Below are 20,513 nucleotides of genomic sequence, written 5' to 3'. Positions count from 1 at the left end.
TTCGAACAGATTAATTCTTGACGTTAATGTTGGGGTAAATTATCGTAACATACCTATACCATATTCATATACACAATGGTATCCCAAGTATACTGACTCCATTCATATTGTTTATTGCAGTCACTACTCAACTTTGAGGAACAGGATCGACACACCCGAAACCCACAACCTTTTGATGCATCTGTACTGCACACACTTCTCGACAATACATTGCCCGAGACAGAAGAATTGGATAAATGCAAAGCGGTAACAATCATATTTCATTTTACAAACATAATTTATTTTAAATGGTACATATCATATCGTCATGCTTAACCATTTACACCGTTCATCTTTATGCTTTTTTTATACGGTCAGATCATGATTCCCATGGTAAGCAGGGGCACAGGACATTGTATGTTGTCAATACAGTCAAACGGTGCATTCACATTTTAGATTCCAATCCCTATGGGCCAACACTTGGTGGTACTACTTGGAAGGATTATCATTTTGCCCAATTGGACTTAGGTGGCAGAAAGTTACCATGGGCTAAGGTTATTATGAGTAGGTTAAACAAAGCCCTACAACATGTACGGCCCAGGACATGCTTTCCCAAATTTGGCAACTTCGCAATTGACTTGTCCCCAAACTGTCCTACCATGGCAGCAGGATCCAATGATTGTGGGTTTTATGTTATGGGATACATTCTCTTTTATGACTGCGTCGAAGGATCTCTGTGGTCAGACATAAAAGCAGTATGTACAAATTTATCAGTTAATTTTATAGTTGGCCCAAAGCAACATATGGTACACATGTATATCTAACACAATTTTATTGGCTTGCAGGGCAACACTAGTGAGATACGGTCTCTTGCGCTGCATTACATCACATTCCATCGCAAGAACAAAGCATTATCGCTGCTTGAAGACATCCAAATATTCAAGGTCTAATGGATGTAGTCTAGTTTAGATATGTAATATATTGTGTATACAATGGTTCCATAAACTTCAGCTAAGTCATGTGTGTATACTATAGGCAAAGACGGTAGACGTTTCTCATGTTATGTCAATGACAACTTGGGGATCAGTGATGTCTAAACTGGAATATTGTACCCTATGTGTTTGATCTTCATGTGTGTTTCATGCACTTGATTCTGCCAATTTACTGTACAATTTTATGATGTCAACAACATCGTGTTATGCTTATTTTGTCTCAAGTTTATGATATAAATATCACTGTTCTATGATGGAAACATCTCTTTGTATAGTTATAAGCTTTACAGTCTGACCAGTTTATGCAATAAACAACCTCGTGTTATGCATATTTGCACATACATTTATGCTACATACGACAACGTTCTATGCTTTATAAGCTTCACAATCTGAACAGTTTATGCCCCATGTTATGCATATTTGAACATACATTTATGCTACATACGACAACGTTCTATGCTATAAAAAAACTCGCTACATTCATAAATCTACATAATTGTTAAATGCTTATGATAAATTTCACATACATTTATGACATTATGTGTACATATTTATGACGCTGTCTGTGCATTGACAATTTAACATACGATTCACATTTACATCCAGAATATATTTTTCTCATAAATCTAATGGTATTCTAGTCTCTACCAGATGAATCATCATCTCCGACATACACCGTTCGTTTTTTGACGTTGATGGCTCATTCCACTATTGTGCTGCACCTATGATTTTGTTCCTTGAACCAGGAGGCTGTCCTCGCTTACGTCCAGATAGGTAAGCCAATCGAACCCTATTATCCTCCACAGTTAAACACGTACGACTGTTGTGACCATCAGCTATGCCACATTTTTGGCACTTCCTGCTCATCTTCTTAGCTCCTTTTGCACCCAATTTAAGAACTTGTTGCTCACTACTTTTGATCGTTCTTCCCTTAGGCTTGGCCTTATCTGGTCTTGCTAAGTTCACACCTTCCATATGAAACTCCAGTTTCTACAAATCAAAGATATTAAGTCAGTTTTCATATTCACATATTCATCATATACTATAGCAATGTTATTACCTTTCTAGCTTCCACATCCGTAGCATTACTATCAACCAGACGCATATCAGTATTATGTTCCAATGTTAATATCGGCATATTACATTGATCACTGTTAGCATTGCATTCATTTGTATTAGACCCCATTACAATTTCCTGTGAAATAACACAAACTCCAGTGAAGACACAAATGTTATAGAGCAGCATAAATAATAAATTATAAAATTCTGTTGCATACCTCGTTCCCGTCATCTAAATTGCGTAAATTATCTATAACTAAGTCTTCTGTTTCATACGCTTCGACCTATATCATTTAAATTACATACATGGATCATTATCGACATGTAATAATGGTGTATTCATAATAACACGATGTGCGTACCTGGATGTCATCGCCAGCACTTGTGCCACAACTCTCACCAGTACCTATATCAGGCTCCACACGCATCAATAACTCTAATATTTCGTCCGTCATCTCTAGGGCTTTATCATTCCCAGCTTTAGATAGACTCGCATGGTGTACTACTTTCATTGCCTTTTTAAGCAACATTTTCTGTCTATATGATCTAGTTTCTCCATCTTTTCCTTTCAAATTCCTATCGTCTCTTGAAAAAGCCACATCTTGTCGCGCGGAGTATGTGTATCGTTGCAAAATATACTCACTTGGGATCCATTCAATTTGTAGATGCATGAAAGCGCGTACAAGATGAACACAAAATAGGACTATAATAGATGAACCATGCAATATGTCATATATTACTCGCAAACAGTGCTATATTCGTAATAATTAATCATTTCATATAGAAATATTCGTTTAGTATAGCACACATGTATGCTCCCAATGCTTGCACTCACATGAATACTTTCTGGCATCCACATCAGCCCTTATTTTGAATTGGTGTTTCCCAAACAATTTTATTTGATCTTGTAGTATGTTTCACCACCCAATCATTTACATCACCCTCTGTATCACGGTCGATTCGGTATGCAGTTGCATATTTTACGGTCTCCTGGAACCTTGTCATTACAGCTCTAGTGTATGCCCTTGCAACTCTTATTTCAAACATATACAATGTAGTTGTATCCTTTTGACCCTGCAAATTACATAATATAGTATTAATACTGTTTTGTTTTTAATAGCATAAAACATATGTTTTTCATTTTTTTCACATACCATGCATCCTAGTGCCTCTTTGGCCTCTTTCATCTTCCTACTATGCAGGAGCTTCATCATTTGCTTTGCAAATTGATGAAGCGGTGTGTTTGCATCCACGTGGGCACTCTTCACCAGCTTGTTCATGCTCTCGCTTCGTTGTGTAGAGACCATAAGACCACAATAGTCTCCTTTGAAAAATGCAGGTACCCAATCTTTACGTATTATCTGACAAGCGTGTTGTTCTCGTGTAGCTGGAAATCATTTAGCATCATTTGCCAGGCAGCCTCGAACTCCATTTCATTCAATGGATGATGTATTATAGATTGGAACCTTGTTTTGAAATACATTTCCTCAAATCTTGCATACAATTCATTCAAGTGGGGGCATATACCTGTTTTGCACATGCCACAAACACAATCGATGTATTGTGTTTAGGAATACTCTGCCTAGTGCGATTGGCATAGCAGGGTCTTGATTTGAAATCGATAAATTTACATAACATTGGGCAAGTCAATATGATATCATATAGGACGTGTCTAATAAATACGAGCCATTTATTACAACATACATGTCAACGTCACTCATGGTCCGTCACACCCATGCATGTTTTGAACGTATTGAAGACCCACTCGAATGTATCAACTGTCTCGTCTCCTAGTAAAGAAAACCCAAATATTGTGCATTGTAGGTGGTGGTTCGAGCCAAAAAACATGCCTAATGGCTCATCATACATATTAGTCTTATGTGTAGTATCAAAGATAATTGCATCACCAAAATTAATGTACTCAGCTTGCTGGCTAGCATGGGACCAAAATATGCTTAAAATCTTCCCTTCTTTGTCCAGTTGAAAGTCAGAAAAAATTGTGGATTATCTTTCTTGCATAATGAAAAAAAGATAATAGCTTAGACACATCATTTGCATTTCTTTCCCTTTGCCATGCTTTCTTCCTGTAAAAAATGTAATGATTATGCACTACATATTTTTAACACATGTCGATTGTTTCGGTAATATATAATACCATTATTGTCAATGCATAATACACTTACAGGTTACTCATGTCCTGCATGGTTATTGGAACGTTTTCTGGACCACCATGCATTTCTGAAACAAAATCCATAATGCAACGTTGTGGAATCCTGCTTTCTTGCATCGCACTAAGGAACTCCATATAATCATGATCATGAGTTTTGTTGCATTGCAATTGCCCTCTTTCTGTATCTTTCTTCAAGAATTCATGATTATGCTCATAGTTTACCAGATCAATTCGGATGGAAATAACATTCTCTTTAGCATCATCGTAGATTTTTTTAAGTTTCATCCCAGCCTTGCACTGTGTTCGTTTTGAACATGTGTTACGTATCCTTGGATTTCCAACTACCCTTTCAGCATTCTTTCCTTCCATTGAACAATTCAACCATTTACAATTCTTCCGCTCCCTATATTTCTTCAACGGAAATCCAACCTCGTATGCATATTGACTATAAAAATTATACGCCTCGTCCACGTTACTAAATGTCATACCAACTTTAGGTATCAATCTTATATCATTATTGTCCGGTTGTGCACAGAAATTTAACATTTACGATTCAATAGCGACTAAATCTAACGTAATATAGGTACAACATTACAAAAAGTATGTACGAATCTAATATTATCATATTTGAGAGAACTTACATGGCTTTGAAGAATATGTGGTGTGTCCTATTCATGCGCCCCAATATGTCTCATGGGGATGTGTTTATCTGCTCCTACCACGTTTGCCGATCTTGTGTTCTCATCAATATGTCCAGGTGCCCTCAACGTCGCCGAGGGAGTAACAGATACACCCTCTTTGTAACCGGTGATCGCACACGCTACAGGATGTATGTCCATTGAAGTAGACGTACCTGTTGATCTATGCACAGACGCTACAGGTTGCATGTCATCACCAGCACCGGTGCTGGACATTCTCTCGCCGTTAATCGCCGCCAAAACACGCCGTCGCCCGGTGCTGTCCCTTCCGCCACCGTTAACCGCCGCCAATAACACTCAGATACAAACGTGGATCTACTGCGGTTGTAAATTAAAATTGATTTCCTTGTACTAATGCTCCTCAAACCGTAATTGTCCCTTTATTTTCGCGATTGTGCAGCATGTCTTTCCTTATCTCAAACCGATCAAGATTTATATATTGCATGGTTTATGCTATTAAGTTACACATCTTTATGCAGTCGTAAACGCTGTGCACATGGTAATATTCGTTCCCCGTGATTCAGGATACAAAAGATTCCTTTTATGCATGATTTATGCACATTACTCCATATATTTATGCATTCATATATTGCCTCACGCGTATCATCCGAGATTCGTGGCTATCGTCTGCATGGCTGACGCAAGCACGCGGTTGCTGGGCTGACCGCGTCCTGGCTGCGTCCTGGCTGGGGCTTCCCCCACTAATGGAAGTATATAGGGAAGAGGTAATGGAAGCCCTGGGCTTCCATTAGTGGGGGAAGCCCTAGCCAGGACGCGGTCAACCTACCACCCGCGTGCTTGCGTCAGGGTTTATGGTGGTATAACCGAGATATGGAATTTGTGTATACCATGCAAGCGACAGCCACGAGCCAGGACGATATGTGTCAGCTATTATATGAATGCATATATATATGGATTAATGTGCATAAACCATGCAAAAAGAATCTTCTGACGCGCGAATCACGTGAAACGAATTTGTCAGTTTGTTCAGCGTTTACGACTGCATAAAGACATGTAACTTAACATCATAAACCATGCAATATTGAGACATCAACCCATATATGCAATTGTATATACGTGACCAGTGTGTGTAAATCTAGATTGGTTTGAGATTAGGAAAGAAGTGATGTACAATCGCGATAAAAGTGGGACAGTTACCGCTTTCTACTCAACGTTACGGTTTGAGGAGCATTAAAATAAGGAAGCAAATATTTTTTTCAGACTTTGGCGTAGCTTTGTAGTAGCCTTTCCTGTACGGTAGCACCAGGATCGTATTCTTGTGCTCTTGGCGGCGGTTAGCGGCGGCGGGAGGGACCGCGCCAGACATACATAAGGCATTGATCAACAGGTACGTCTACTGCCATGGGCATCGAAGCTGTACCGTCTGCATTGACTAGAGACGCAGACGGTGTACCTGTTACTCCCCCGACGGCGTTGAGAGCACCTGGACATATTGATGACAACACAAGATCGACAGATGTGGTAGGAGCAGATCACTGCATCCCCATGAGACATATTGGGGCGCATGAACAGGACACACCTCACATTTTGCAAAGCGATGTAAGTTCTCTCTAAGATGATAATATCAGTTACGTACATACTTTTTGTAATGTTGTAGCAGTAGCACAGTAAATTTGGTCATCATTGATTCGTAAATGTTAAATTTCTGTGCACAGCCGGACAATATTGATATAAGATTGATACCTAAAGTTGGTATGACATTTTGTAATATGGACGAGGCGTATATTTTTATAGTCAATATGCATATGAGGTTGGATTTCCGTTTGACTGTATTGACAACATACAGTGTACAGTGCCCCTGCTTAGTATGGGAATCATGATCTAATCGTGTAAAAAACATAAATATCAATAAAAACATATATGGTTATGCATGAAGATGTGAAATGTATCATTTAACGTAAATCATGTTTGTAAATTGTAATACAATTGTTAGCGATTGGCATTTATCTAATTTGTCTGTCTCAGGCAATGTATTGTCGAGAAATGTGTGTAGGACAGTTTCATCAAAAGGTTGTGGGTTTCGGCTGTGCCGTTCCTGTTCCTCGAAGTTCAGTAGTGACTACAATAAAAAATTTAATGGAGTCAGTATATTTGGGATACCATTGTGTATATGAATATGGTATATGTATGTTACGATAGTTTACCCCAACGTTAACGTCAATAATCAATCTGCTGGAACTCATGGAAGGCTGCTGATTTATGGCATCATCATCAACACATTGAATGAAGCACTGCATGAACACATTGTCGAGGCACTTCCCGTCGGCGAAAGATTCATATATATCAGAACATGTCGCACAATATTCACCATAGTCTATTATGTTCCTGTGGACATTTTGATAACAATTAGTGAGATCGCGTACGAGTACTAGAATATCCACAAAAGTGAATTTAGTGGACTTTATACCTGCTGTTGTCAGATTGCGTACCACACAAGTAGTCACGTAGAGCTAGCACACATTGCATATCCGAATCATGTGAATCATGGTCAACCTGAGAAGTGTTTGTGTCTGGTTCGGTTTCAACAGAAACCTAATATATTATATAGATTTCAATCTCTACACAATTTTGGCAATTATAATGAAAATGTATATTAATGAGCTGACATGTTCAGATGGAGTCTGATCAAAACATGGGCCACTGTCGGGGAGATCTGTTTGTGCCGCCAGGTGGACACTTACTGGACACTGTAACAATTATGGTAGATACAGATTAGATGTTTAGTACACCACTTATTATATAAAAATACAGTGAGGGGGAGTAATCATACATTTATTTGCGGCGTCGCATCAAATATCGGCGAGCAAGATTCCGTATGTGGTATGTTGAATGTGCATTCTAGTGTTGCTTGAGGAGTGACGTTTGTGTTGCTCGGCATGTTCTTGCCAGCGTCACCGTGTTGACCTTGAAAAAATGTAATGGGTTATATGCTAATTAGAGAAAACAATGAATAGAAACCTTCAAGGAAAATACAAATAATTAAAAAAAATACCATTACCACTGGAGTTGTAGGTGTTTTGGGATGTTTCGTTATATTTGTATGCACCAGTGGATCAATGTCAACTTCATCAGGGCAACTTTGTAATAGTACACGAATATGTTGTTGTCTTAACAGTAATTCTTGTACATGTGTGTCTGTCAACTGCGTCTCAAGCTGCGATGCTGGAGTAGACATCTCCGGTACAGTTTGGGTGGCCAAACTCCTACGTCCTTCTTTACGTAACATTTAAGCAACAGAAATAAATTATTTAATAATGGCATCATAACCATATTGAAAAGGTTTGTATAACTGTTGGCAGTCACGTAAAGACCATAAAACTGACTAACCTGCCGAATGGTGATGAATATCATCTGATTTCTTGGATGGTTGCTGCACATCAGAACCATCTTCATTCTCCTCTGACTCAGCACGGAGGACCTCATCAATTAACTCAGCAAAAACATCAGATAGATTATACTGTTTCTCAACAATATGGTAAAGAGTCTGTTTGATCACTGAACAAGCCTTGCCAACCTCTGCGTCATAATGTGATAGCTTCTCTATGAATCCCAGTCGGTGACGGGATGGAAGCTAGTTCAGCTTGCTTGAAATCAATTCTCTGATTAGTGGGAGTTGGATGTGAATGGTGTGCTAGTCACATGGGTCAGGACGCGGTACATCAAACGTGTTTGTCCTATTCTTATGCTGTTGTAAAATGAATATTATTAAGTAAATGAATACAATATAACTGAACATTATGTTAAAAGTTTAAGACAAAAAGGTTATAAATAAAAGCTTGCCTTAAATTGTGATTGAACAGGTGGTACCGCTGTGTAGCATGTCTCTGTGCTGCTTTAGAACTAAAAAAAGGCGTGTAAGATACTGACTCAAATGTAACTATATTATGCAAATATGTGTTCTATACTGTGGATTATCCTTCTATTACAACATAGTACAAACTGATATAACAAAAAATGGAGTTCATTTGTACATTAAAACGACATTGCTTCTATCCATGTACCATATATAAGCCAAATAAATTGATAAAAAATATAATAGATGCGCATAAAAAAATTACCGAACAATGACCAAATGGTTCTTGTCCTTGGCATGTCTTGCCCTTGTAGCTCTTGTTAATGCTTGAATAATATTCCTATCAAAATATTTTATACGCGGTGTTCCACATTTATTCTGAGGTGCAGATGCATCATGAAGATGATCCAGATAGTACAGCTACAAAGCCAACAAAATATATTATGTAACTCTGCATAACATGAATCGTTTTTTGACACATAAGAGATCATAATCTAATGTAAATGATATTTGCATACATAAATTTGGCTACATAAAACAAACAAAAAAACGTGATATGCTTACAAGAATGACGATGGAGCATCCGTAAATGGTTGTAGAAACATTGGTAATGCTTCTAGTATGCCACTTCTTGGCTGCTTGGCATAAGTCATTGAATATGAGCTGTCACCAGTCCATCTCGTGGAAACGATCCATTTCTTCAGTCAAAAGAACCTCTTGGTTAGTTATTCCCCAGCTTGCAGTAGGGAACAACAACCTATTGAACAGTATCAGAAAGAAAGATCTGATGCTTAGATCATCGTCAAATCCTTTCCTTAATCGATCTTGTAGAGCTGCAACACCGAATTCTTCTTTGGATAAACCAAGCTCAGCCCTTAAATTATTTGCAGCAACAACTTCATCAATGCCTAATGGCTTTCCACCACCGGCATTTGGTAACCCCCAGTATAAGGTGCACCGTGTCCTTTGTAATTTTCAGCTCCTTCCCTGGGCCGGCTCGAATTGTCATATCATTATGATCAAGCTTTTTGATCAGCCAAGATAAATGAGATCTACTGCCAAGCGCATCAACTCTCATATCAAGTATACTGGAGAACCCCTTCCGTGCAATAGCTTGACGTTGTCTGTCATTTAAAATCTGAATGCTTACTATAACATCTTGTGGATTGCATCTAACATTAAGCCTCTGATGTAAAAATGTAACAATGAATATGTTATACCTCTATAATGAGATAACAATAACATAAACATTTACATCTGCATAATCACAACTCGATTTTTAATAGACATTGTTTCAGCGTACAACATATTTTCACGCAGAAAATGATATATTGGCTTGAACATAAATACTAACCTATCGGGGGGGTCCACTGCTTTCATCCGCTTTGTAACGATCTTCTTCATCATTTTTGGAGGACTGCTATCAAGGTTACGCTTCTTCAATACTGGCATAAAGTCATTGTCGTCGTCACCGACATGCATTGCTTTGTGACTGACAGACGTCGCCGGAACACGCGGTATGTCGACACTAAAGCACTCTTGACTAGACTGAATTATAATGCGCTTTGGATTAGACGGAGGTCGGTCTACATTTTTCATGTATGATTTTCCTGCCAAAACAAACCACACAGATACAAATAAACATATAAATACAATCTTTTGGACCAAAAAACTTTCTGCACATATGCAACAGCAAATGAATGTAGTAAGCCACGACAACCTACAAACCACGAATGACCATCGGTTACCAAATACCACACCTGGGCTCTTTCTTGCGTACTGACACTAAATGACTTACGCTAAATTAACATTGAATTTACGTTGATTTGTGTTTCGATAATGAAACAATTGAGTTACTATAAGGTGAAACTGATTTACGATACAGTTTGTGTAAATATGAAATGCAGGTCAATATCCGAACGTAATTAGTTCAACTACACTAATACGTAGATATCAGATGTAGGAGATCATAATAACTGAAATGTAGATATCAGATACAGGAGAGCATAATAACATTTGTAAACATTCGTGTTACGAGAGGGTTTGCTTCCGGAATCTAATCATAAAATCTTGACTTCAAGGATAGTATTATTTAGTTAATGAACAGCATAACCAAAACCAAAAAAATAAAATAAAAGATTTGATTGTTACTACCATTATCAGGCAGCATAATCGAACTATGTCTACTAGCGACTAATAAAAATTGGTCGTATATGCCAAATCGGTCTGATGGTCAATCTGAATAACCGGATGCAACTATGTGTGTTTTGCTCATATGTTGGTTGCAGCATAATCAAATGTATAATTAAAAAGGAAAACTGCCGAACTAAATGTAGAACCACGATAAAATCAACGAATCAAATAGAATGTTAGAGATTTAGAACTTACTGATAACAGCTCCTCCAATGCGATTATTTAGTGCTTCCTTCAAATGAAGTTGGGCGAACGGACGAAGTGACTCGATGTCACGAATGCGACGGAGAGAATGAAGGAGATGGCAATGGAGGACTGACCGGTGTGTGGAGGGGAATGAGGACCAGCCGATTTCCGATCTCACAGCGGTGGAGAAGATGAAGGCGACGACACGAATGCGGCGGAGAGAATGAAGGAGATGGCGGTGGACTTACCGATGTGTGGAGTGGAATGAGGACCGGCCGATTTCTGCTCTCTCTGCGGTGGAGAAGATGAAGGCGACGACGGCGGGTATGTCTAGGGTTCCGCCGCCGCGTGCGTTGCGGGTGAGGTGAGCTGGATAACTGCAAACTCGTGGGTGGGATCGTGGGCCCGATACACATAATATGCGGGATGAAATCTACGCGATGGCCCATAGACCGACACATGCATTACTGTTTCGTAAACTAAAACATATAACATCGTAATACCAATATTTGTGTGGGGACTAGTACGGCTACCCAAATTGCGGGAGCACAATCTTCTCGTGGGCCCAGATACTCGGAACGTGCGCATACTATACTTGCATAAACTGATACACATATTAGCATAACTTGTATTATAATTTGTCATAATTAGTTAGGTACAATAAGCCAAAAGGGTTCGGTGTGGTCTGTGCATCTGGTTGGTAGGTGGTCGGGGCTTCCTGTAGTTAAACAGAGCCCAGGGCTCTAAATACATATACTATATATATATGTATATATATATGTGTGTGTGTGTAGGAGGTCTGGACCGAGTCCTACGCGTCTCCCAACAACAACTGCAGGTTTAGAGGGATAAACTCGCGCGGAAAAGGGATTTGTTACGCCTGATCCGATCTGATCACAGACTGTTTGGTCCTCAGGGCCGAACCGTCTGGTCGTGCTCAGTGCCACAAATGGTGCTCAACACATGCCCTTAACTTTTAGAGAGGCTAAGCGAACCAAAATCACTGGAGCAGGCTAGAATCAACTCGATGTAACTACATCGGTTCTCTTAAGCATCTTGCCACATACTAGGATGATATTGCTTCAGGAAACGATCGTTCAGTGCCTTGGGCAAGTCTTTGCCTTGCAATGTTTGCAACATGTAGGCATTGCCAGCTTGTTAGAGAATTAGGCATTATTAGTTTTAATTTAATCCATAAAAGCAGTGTGATATATGTGACGACATGTATGCGCATGTGTGTATTGCTACTGACATAAGCAGTAAACAACAGTAAAACATACACAAATACAAAGAACAGAGTGTACTCTACGGAGGGACTGATGATCAAAGCATCTGTGGCTCCATTCACACGAGACATCTCGTATGCATGTTCGATGTAGTCATACACATTCGATGCAGGCAGGTGTACGTAGTGTAGTCCCTCGAACGGCGTCGACGACGAAGAACCAGATCAGCGTTGGTCGAGCGGACGAAGCGAGTAGTCATGAGTATGCTCCCCAAAAACTTGAATGCCCACACACCCGTGCAAGTCTAGCTCTATGGACAGCGATTTTGGAGGCATGCTCTCCCACTCTCTGTGTGCTCACAGAAGGTGGGATGTGAAGTCGTGAGCCATGAGCCACGACCTCGGCCTTAGCTCGGCCCGGCTGGCGGCGCGCGCGTGTGGCATTCCTTCATCGTCTTCTCAACTTCTCAATAGATGCACCAATGCTCCACCTATTTAAGTTGATTGGTTTGTCCCTTGAACTTCCAGTATGATACTAAATTATTAGTACATCGTAGCATTAAAGTTGGTCTTTTGCATTGACTACTATTGAATATTAATTTGGGCCAAGCCCACGTTAACCAACAATCCCCACCAAATGCTAAGTCACACTGAAATGCTCTTATCATCTCAAATGTTTGATATATTGGTGTTTCGACGGAGGCTATTAAGTTGAACATCCACCTAGAACCTAGACTACACTTAACCACAACTGCATAATGGACTCGGCCTTGAATTGGCAGTTTTGCATGGAATATGTTTCATCTAAACTCTTTACCAGTACTAGATTGCTAAGCGCATCCCCTCTATTTGGAGCATATAAGTCAAACTCTATAGCCTTTCATGGGTATCTAGAGACCACCCAGATCTCATAAACTGTGACTAGCAATTAACCCATATAGGTATGTTCCTCCAATGATGTTCTGTAGGACAACGTCTTTGCTTCACAAAGCCACTTGCTACATATTAAGGTGTAAACACCAAACTACCTTATAGTAAGGAAACATATGCATCTGAAATGAACCTTATTAAGAGTCTTTTCTCTCAGTCTACCACTAGCTTATTTCACCATTCTAATTCACGGAATCTCTGATCACATAGAACATGTTACCACTATGATAAACTTTAGGTGGGTCTCAGGTCCATCTCACTTGATGCACTATCTATCATACTACGTGATAGCTCCTTAGTAAATTGATCTGCCAGATTTTTAGATGTATGGACATAGTCCAACACTATTACTCCGGAGTTTCTCAATTTCCTGACCGATTTCAAATGCCTCTTTATGTCCTTTGTTGACTTCATATTATCCTTAGAACTATTTATCTTAATTATCACAGTTCATAGAAATGGCCGGCACAGGTTTTTCAACCATCGGTAAATCCATAAGGAGTTCACGAAGCCACTCAGCCTCAACTAAAGCGGTATTTAATGCTGTGAGTTTTGCTTCCATAGTCGACCTCGTTAAGATGGTCTGCTTGCAAGACTTATGTGAAACAACACCACCTCCAAGTGAAAACACACATCCACTTGTGGCATATATCTCATCAACATCAGATATCCAATTTGCATCACAATAACCCTCCAGTACTAATGGGTACTCGGTATAATGGATGCCTAAACTCATAGTACCTTTTAGATAATGCAGAATTCTCTCAAGAGCACGCCAGTGATCATCTTCTAGATTTGAAACAAACTGACTAAGTTTGCTCACAGCAAACGAGATGTCAGGCCTCGTAGCGCTAGCTAAGTATATGAGTGAACCAATTATTTGGGAATATCTCAATTGATGCCTATATATCCTTCAATTTTTCTTCAATAGATTACTAGGATCATAAGGTGGTGGACCAGGTTCACATTCGCTATAACAAAAGCGACTCAAAACCTTTTCCACATAATGGGATTGCACAAGTGTGATCCCACAATTGCCTTCTCTCAGTAGTTTAATGTTAAGAATAGCATCAGTTTCTCCCAAATCTTTCATTTCAAAATTATTAGACAGAAAGTCTTTTGTCTCTTTAATCACATCAAGACTCGTCCCCAAGATTAGAATGTCATCAACATACAGGCATAAAATTACTCCCTCGCCCCCACCGTACCGATAATATACACATTTGTCTGCTTCGTTCACAACAAAGCCGACAGATGTAAAAGTTCTATCAAACTTTTCATGCCATTGCTTAAGTGCTTGTTTTAGGTCATATAAAGATTTCAATAATTTACACACCATGCCTTCTTGACCGTTTGCTACAAACCCAGCTGACTGCTCCATGTAGATTTCCTCACCTAGCTCTCCATTGAGGAATGCTATCTTAACATACATTTGATGTACTAGAAGACCATGAGAGACAGCTAGAGAAAGTAGCACATGAATTGTGGTCAATCGAGCCACAGGTGAATAAGTATCAAAGAAATCCTTACCTTCCTTCTGTGAATAGCCTTTAATTACAAGCCTCGCCTTGTACCTTTCAATAGTACCATCATGCCTAAGCTTTTTCTTGAACACCTATTTACTCACAATGGGCTTACACCCATAAGGACGCTCAACGACCTCCCAAGTTTCATTAGACATAATAGAATCCATCTCACTCCTTATTGCTTCCTTCCAAAAGTCAGCATTAGGAGAGGAATATACCTCTTCAATGGTACTTGGTGTGTCATCCACAAGATATACAATGTAATCATCACCAAAGGACTTTGCAATCCTTGGTCTCTTACTTGGTGTGTTAGGCCGACTTTGACCAGACGCCCGGATGCCTAAACATGTTTGTCTTCCATGTAGCTATTTCTGGTCATCGAGGTTTGAATGTACGTGGTCATCGTTGCTCCTGGGTGCTGCCGGATCATCTGCCTGACCCACCTAGACTGTCCGGCGGTGTCCCGGACTGTCCGCGTCTATGTGTCATACCGTCCATGGTGCGCAGAACATGTGCCCGCGCCTAGCCGTCCACCTGTGCCTGCCCCAAGCTTTGGAAGCCATGATAGTGATCTTTAATGTTTCCCCTCCATCTAGGGTCTTTTCTGCCACCTCTTTTCTGCAAGAAACTTTTACGTTTTCATAGACCTCTCGTGTATCGCCGATGATGAACGCCTTTCCTTTGCCCTTATCAGCCCCGCTAGACCGAACCAGGATTCTTTTTATCATCAAAGTTGATTATATTTATTGGAAAGGGCTCTATGTAGGGCTGGACGAAATGCTCATGGCTTGTCGGCTTGCTCGGTTCGTGGTCAGCTCGGCTCAGATCGGCTCGTTTGAATTTTTTCACGAGCTAAGCTAACATCCTAGCTCAATTCGTTAACGAGCCAACTCGGTTTGTTAACGAGCTAGCTCGCGAGCTAAACGAACTGCCACATTTCAACAAAACAAAACTATATGCATATCATTTACATAATTGTTGATAAACATGTTATATGTAGGTGTGGTGTCTATGGCCTATGAGTTAAACTAATGATTGATGAACTATGTATATGTGTTAATTTGGTCTATGCGAATATAACTGTGGGTTAAACTGATGAACATGTGTGTGAATTGTGAATGATGAGTGATGAGTTGTGTTAATTTGTGTTACATTAATATGGTCCACAAAACTATGAGTATAATTACTATTTTCTATTATTAAATTAGTTTGAAATTAAATAGAAATTCATTATTATATATATTGTTTTTTCTACTCTGGGTCGTGAGCTAAACGAGTTAGCCCGAGCTCGTAAACAAGCTGAGTCGAGCTGACTCTGTGGTTCGTTAGCTTAACGACCTGAGCCAGCTTTTCAGCTTAACGAGCCAAATCAAACTCGTACGAGCCGAGCCGAGCTGGCTCGATATCCACCCCTAGCTTTGTGTCCACTTATATTTCTTGAAATTTCAACTAGCCCTCGTTAATGGCCGATGGGACCTGTCGTCGAAACACATTACAATCATTAGTGGCGTGAGAGAATGAATTGTGCCACTTGCAGTAAGCACGACGTTTAAGTTTGTCGATAGATGGAATAGTATGATTTATTTTAATGTTGCGACTCTTGATTAATTCATTAAATATTTTATCACATTTACCAACATTAAATGTAAATTTAATTTCCTCTTGTTGTTTTTTTGAACCGGCTGCAAAGAGGAACAAACTGGATATTTAGCCTGCTTTGGCCAAACCATCTCAGCAACGTACACTTCTTTTGATTCATCGTCCGAGCTACTCTGGTCACATTCTACCACATAGACGTTGTGACGAACCACTTTAGTAGTATCTTTCCTTTGGCTTTCACAAGCCAAAGCCCTCCGGTGTAACTGAGCTAGCATGAAAAATTGAATCTCTTCTAATCTTTCTTTTAAATAGTAACACTTTCTATTAAATACTAGTCCTGCTAGCTGTTTTTCTGTTAGGTGGATTTGGAAACATCGGTTTCTTGTGTCCCGGAACCTCCGGATGTAGTCATTAACCGATTTATCCTTTCCCTACCGCAGAGCCACTAAATCTACTAGATCTAACTCATAATCACTGGGAAAAATGATCATGGAATTTTTGTTCTAAACCCCCCTTGAAAAATAGAGTTAGGAGGTAGTGTGGCATACCATGTGAATGCATTCCCTGTTAGGGACAATGAGAATAAACAAACGCGGGACTCCTCTGTGCCGGCCAATTCTCCTAATTGTGCTAGGAACTGGCCTATGTGCTCGTGCGTGCTCTTGCTTTGGTCACCAAAAATTTTGCGGATTCAGATATCCTTGTTCCCTGGGGTACGGGTGATAATCAAATCGGCTGTCATAGAGTTTTCAATATGACTTCCTCCAAGGGGTCAATGCTAACTCCGAGCTTATCTCGAAACACCCCAGCTATCTCCTTTCTTACTATGTAAATGGCGGCCGGTGGTAGTCCACCGGCCCTCTGGTCTAGCATATATGTGGATGTTTGGATATTATGTTGTCTCCCCACCCACTGTCTTGGGTTTTGTGGGGCATTAATGCTTTCTCTATGCGGCTTATATGGCTGGTAATCCCTTTTCGGCCTTCTAGGGGCCGAAAAGTACTCACCCCCACATGTCTGGGATGTCATATTACGGTGTTGGGGCGCTGTAGGATGTAGCGAGAGGTTTGGCTAGGATGGATGTGTAGATGGGTAATAATAATTATCGTTGGGTTCTGTGTGCTCCGCGCCGGAATGTCGAGTCAAACATGTGGACCGTCTAGTTGTGCGTGCGGCGCGGACTGTCTGGCCGCATGACCGGACCGTCCGGTGATGTATTCAGACTGTCTGGCGTTGTGCGCGGATGATCCGTTGGTCATTTAGGGTTTGCACGGGATGCAGCGGCTCAGGCACGGGTTTCAGTAATTTGGTTCGAAAAACAGGGTCGGCCTCGACTGGCCCGGATGGTCCGCGCTCACGTGCGGACAATCCGGCCGTGCGCAGATCAGTGGGTTTAGCCCCGATTTGCGCAGGAGGCTGTGGTTGTCTAGGATATGTGTCTATCGACATCCTGTAAAGGGGTTGGGATTGGTCATGCCAATCTGCAGCCGATGAATTGTGTTTATATCTCAAATCTTTTTAGGACCTCAACCAACATCTTGTGAAGGGAAAACACAATCCAATCTTCAAAAAACTTCGGAAGGCAACCACTTCGTCCTTTTCAGGGAGAGGAACAATGTTTTTCCCTAGGTGGCACTATGGATATATCATAGAAATACTTACCCTTCATGGCCTCAATATGCCCATTCTTCACAATAGATTTTCCGAAGTTAACATAACTTGGTCTCCACGGCCGATCTTCGGCATCATCAACACCACTGTCAACATCAAAATCTTAAATGTCTTTGGAGTCATGCGACAACCCGGCTAGTATCTCATCAGCTATCTTCGCAGCATTACTCCTTTATATGGCTTTGTAAAACCCAGCTAGTGCAAGGTCTTCACTTTTCTTGCCCTCAACCATCCCAACTTAAGCTAAAAGAGCAACCGAAGCTAAAAAAACAAATACAATTCAATGGCTAAAAAGTAGCAAGACAACTCAACAACATGATGGATATTTTATGATGACTGTCTTATTTATACACAAAATACCACTGCAAAATGGCCCCCCCACATTTCATAAGTTTCGTTATTCTAACAACATGAAGGTGTTTTTTCGGACCTTCAGCATAATGCCTCCGTCCATGTCGCAGTCTTAGTTCATTACAAGGAAACGAAGTAATACTGCGAAGGGCTTCTGTTGGGGACCTTCGTCTTCCGAAGGTCCTCAAAAACACAATCAACAATTGGTTGTTAGCACATCTTTAAGTTTTGCAGGTGCTTCGGAGTTTAATACCTTCGGAACAGAACAAGGAGAAAGACGAAGATGTTAGCTTCGTCACAACTACACAAAGAAATGAAGGCAGAAGTGAAACAAGGCTAGGAGAAGGTGTTTACAAGACTCTATAGCCAAAACGATAAAAGATAGAAGACAATATTACCCCTCCGTTATTTGTAAACCATATGTACAAGTCTTGTGGGTATACTTGTAATTTTATATGAAGCGGTACCTTTGCACTATAAATAGATGACCTGTCCTGCATAAAGTACTTTAAGCCGGGTGCAACATCTATGCATAAGTTCAATCTCCGAAACACCTTCGCGCTATCTTGCATCAAGAAGCCAAAGGTATAATTGTAAACTTATTTGATACGCCAGGCACTTGAGATAAGTTATCATGTTTAACCTTGTTACAATTTTTTGTGTAATCATTATTATATTCTTATGTAATCCATTCGATTATATACTAACCTTCATCTTTGAGGGGTTGTTCCGAAGGAAGAACACTCTAAGGATGAAGGTTACTAATTTTTAACATTGTGCTGACTTGTTTTTGATTGTATACAACAATTGAAAAACAAGTGTGTCTGGATATATAGAGTTTCTCTGTACTAGTGTACTTGAGTAGTGTGATCATTAGTATTTGAGATTCATGAGAATGACCCGATATGGATACCACGTCTCGATATATACACCCACAACGTTGATCATACTACCACCACATAGAGAACAATCTCAGCCTTTAATTTTGGCCAATGTACCGGCACGGCGGCAGATTCGCCTCGTTTTCCAAGCACAACAAGAGGCCATATGCCGGTCACGTTCCGACGGCCCACCCAACCAAATCTGAGCGCCCGGGTTTGACGCGGCGCGCTCCGCGTTCCTCGCTGCCCCGCCCATGTGTAGAATTGACACCCGACAGTGACCGCGCAGCGAGTTCCTCGTGCCAATTAATATTCTTCGCTGGCACACGACACGAGTCCCTCGTCGTACTACTACATAAACTAACAGCGAGCGAGCACAGCTAGCTAAGTAGCTAGCACGCGGTGCTCACAGACGACTATAGGAGGCGGCAGCTCTCGGCCGGCCTTGGGCAGTTGGGCTGGTCGCGGCGCGTGCACAGCTAGCAGGTGGGCGGATCGATCATTGATGGCTATGGAAGCGGAGACGACGGTGCTACGACGGCCGCTGTCGGCGTTCTTGGCAGCGGGCGGCGGCGGCATCGGGGAGGAGGTGTCGTCGGGCAGGCAGCAGGTCCCTCCGGTGTTCCTTGCCACGGAGAAGGACGACGACCGGCCGGCGGTGGACCCAGTGATCTGGGCCGACGAGAAGCGGATGAAGCGGGAGCTGCTGGTGTGGGCCAAGGCCGTCGCGTCCATGGTGGCCAGCAACAACACCTCCTGCTCCTCTCCGCCGTCGTCGTGGTCGTCCACGAGACACAGGGGATAGCTAGTATACGTACGTCCGGTTGGGTTTCTTGATGGTTCAGCTTGTATGTTTTTGGCTAGCCTTGAAGATGGATCGATCGACCGGTGACGTGAGCCTTCCCTTGGTGTGTTTTTGTCTGGCTTATTTTTTTTGTGCTCAATTGGTGCATCTATCTAAGCTAGTTTCGCTTGCTTGATTTGGGGAAGGTTGCTCTATTTTTTTTTATGTTCTATTTATCTAGAATCTAGGGCTAGCTACTTAATTGTTATATATGTGTACAATTTCCCTATATGTCTCATTTTCTATTTTCGCTGTACAAAGATATATGAATATAAGGCCATCAGTTATATCTTGGTTAGTTGGGCACTACTGTTTTGAGGTTTGTAAACTATATTGTTAACCCTTGGCCACTGTAAGGATGATCAACCTTTTGCTCAATTAGGGCATGAGTTTGG

General features: G+C 40.9%; 1 long non-coding RNA gene across 1 annotated transcript; it reads left to right on the top strand.

Moving 5' to 3' along the window:
* Nucleotides 1–19,618: 19,618 nt before the first annotated feature.
* Nucleotides 19,619–20,424, top strand: LOC103637856 (uncharacterized). Its single transcript, XR_558405.4, has one exon. It is a non-coding gene; the product is annotated as an uncharacterized lncRNA (long non-coding RNA).
* The last annotated feature ends 89 nt before the right edge of the window (nt 20,425–20,513 follow it).

This window comes from Zea mays, chromosome 9, assembly GCF_902167145.1.
Source record: "Zea mays cultivar B73 chromosome 9, Zm-B73-REFERENCE-NAM-5.0, whole genome shotgun sequence".
Lineage (NCBI taxonomy): Eukaryota > Viridiplantae > Streptophyta > Magnoliopsida > Poales > Poaceae > Zea > Zea mays.
This window is presented reverse-complemented; position numbering and strand designations above follow the sequence as displayed.